The sequence below is a fragment of the Nanorana parkeri genome, unplaced genomic scaffold, assembly GCF_000935625.1.
Source record: "Nanorana parkeri isolate BGI_ZX_2015 unplaced genomic scaffold, ASM93562v1 scaffold929, whole genome shotgun sequence".
NCBI classification, from domain to species: Eukaryota; Metazoa; Chordata; class Amphibia; order Anura; family Dicroglossidae; genus Nanorana; species Nanorana parkeri.
This window is the reverse complement of record NW_017307197.1, coordinates 528,618-531,382: the sequence shown is the minus strand read 5'-3', so window position 1 is coordinate 531,382 and position 2,765 is coordinate 528,618. Positions and strand designations below refer to the sequence as shown.

At 47.6% G+C, this 2,765-nt stretch overlaps 1 protein-coding gene across 1 annotated transcript in view; it reads right to left on the bottom strand.

Moving 5' to 3' along the window:
* The window catches only part of FAM171A1 (family with sequence similarity 171 member A1), a 103,421-nt gene that overhangs the window by 99,954 nt on the left and 702 nt on the right, over nucleotides 1-2,765 (bottom strand). The window lies entirely within an intron of this gene.

The following is a 2,765-nucleotide window of genomic DNA, read 5'->3' as shown; positions in this document are numbered from 1 at the left end:
TGTTTGCATCTGAGCAGAGCGCACACACAGAATGGAAAGCGCCAAAGTTTCCTGAGCAAATGACACAAGGACAATAGAAGGAAACAGAACGTATGAGCCAGCGGCCTTTCCTCCCGAAATACAGACAAAATAACCATTTCAGATGCAGCAGATGGATCCAGAGCGGCGGCGGCGCTGCTGGGGTCTCGCACGCAGGAGATTTATTCAAAGCAAGACATTATTTTTTTTTTATTCTCACCAAGGAATCGCCAACATCGCAGCGATTTGAAGTGACAAGATCGCTTATATCACTCTATGGTTACAATTCAGAGAGCCACCTATAGCAGCAATGATGTTGCACCAGTTTAACCCGTAGCAACAACAAATCGCTACTTAGCGGCGAATCGCATCTTGGCGACAAATCGCCCGCGGCTATAGCAATTAAATAACTACCATTAACGATTCGTAGCGCCCATTAATTGCTGCTTCACGATCGCCAGCGTGAGAGCCATGCCAGACAGGCGATTTTGGGGCAACAATTGATCACCGATACAAAATCAATATTGCCAGCGATTAACAGCAATGTGTAGCTAGCGACTTAGCCCCCGTTCACACTACGTAATGCAGAAAGAAGCGCCAGCGCATTCTTTGCCGCACACACGACAAAGCAGCGCATGCAGAATTTTCAGCTGCAAATGTTTTCCCCTGCTTTTGTCGAGCGTCCGAAAACGTACATTTTACCGGCCACGTTTGGGGTGCCATTACCAAGTAATGTAACGTGAGGCACATTTTGAACATGTTGCCTGAATGCGCATCAAACCACGCGCTTTAGCGTGCGTTCGCACAACACGTAAGGTGTGAGCATACACCGGTTATCGAGGAAGCAGCAGAAATTCGCTGTCGGCAACCTTCATCAGCTGATCGAAGAAGCCAGGCGGAAAATCTTCTCATGATCAGAGTCGGCAGCCAATGAGCTGCCGGCTCTGTTTGGGTATTCTGACAGCGGCTGGCGGCAGACAGCGGGATTCCTCGATCAACACACTTGCAGTATTGATGGAGGAACCGGCTCTATTTTTTTTTTTTTCCGTTTAGCCCGCGAGCTGAACAAGAAAAATAGAGCAGTGTATTGCCAGCTTTAGGCTAGGTTCACACCTGCGCTACACACGTGACGCGCGTCCCAGGTGTCGTGCGGTCCTGCACAATGCAGGCAGCGATTGCCGCGCGGCCCCAATGATTGCAATGGGGTGCCATCCGCGCGACAATCACAGAAAAAAGGTACAAGTTCCTTTTTGCGATACACGACGCACGGCTGTTTTAGTGTTCGGAAGCACAGGCGGAATTCGCTGCGGGAAACGGCGCGATCCACCCGGCGCAACCATTAGAAAATAGTGGCACCCACAGCGTGATCGGTTCACACTTTGGCGACTCCTGACCGCGCGGCACTCCGCACAGGATCGTGCACGATTGCCGCACGGTATGGTTTCACCTAGGTGTGAACCTATCCTGAGTCTTCTCTGCGACAGATCAGCAACAGCGACTGTCGCTGGGGATCTTGCAGCGGACGTGAAAGTTGCACAGATTAAAATCGCCGCGCTACCAGACTGCCGGTGTGTAACTACACGTGTCACAATCTCCTTTAGATCTACCAACAACATTGTAGTGCAAGGACCTGTCTGATTGGATAGATTAGGTTGGTGCTCATATTGCGCAGGTTTGGTGAATTGAAAGTTAAATTGTACCGTGTATAGCGATAGTATTGGCTACAATTTCATAGGACGCTGGAAATGCTGCGACATTGGCTTGTTCAGCATACCATCAATGGGACCACAAGTTGACACTGTGAACAATTTCGATCTTATATGAAGGGCCTTGTCATACACAAGCAAGTGATACATTGTACAATCCAAATAACTCCAGCAATGCTCGGACGATCACATGACTAGCAAAAACGGTAAAGCTAAACACATACATTTTCTATCTTATATTGAATACATATCTTATAGAAATGATAGATTTTATATCTAACTGATTGGAGCATTGCTAGTAAAAATTGACTCGTCTATAGAAGACCGATCCAACAACTCCTGGAATAACATCAACCGAGATCTTCCAATATTGACACAACCATTCCATTCTTCCTTTTGACCAAAAAGGAGAACCGGTCTTAACTCCAAATGCACCAACTTACAACCTGGGAGCAATTTTCAGGATTGACCCATCTGGTTGTCACCAATCAGACTGCAACGTAAACAGAGCAGAAGAACTGCGCCCACAGACACGAGAACATCGTCACCCAATCTGGCCAAACCGATCTGCCATTCGATCCACCAGGCTTCCTTTTGGTCATATGCCACCGATTCCCCCTAAAATAAACCCAACATTCTGTATAAACACGCACGCCCGGGTGACCTGTGCATCTTTATATATAAAAAGAAAATCCAATGGCTGGGCCGTGCCGGTGCACCCGATGACCGCCGAGCATCTTCTAAGACTGAAGTCAGGCGGTGCGATTCTATAGTAGAGATCAATCGCTACAAATCGCTAATTCCAGCGGTTTAATCTCTAGAGCCGCTGGCGATCTGTCGCTGCGACCGCGTTGGGTCCGCTACAAAACGCTCTTCTTCAGCGATCTGTAACTATGCCCATAGAGGTCAATGCGAAACGATTGTCGCCAGCGATCTTGAACTCAAATCGCTGAGCCATAAATAAAAAATTAGCCAGTTAGCGATTCCATAGAAGAGAACTAGAAATGTTATCGGCGAGAAATCGCTTAAAAAAAATTATTA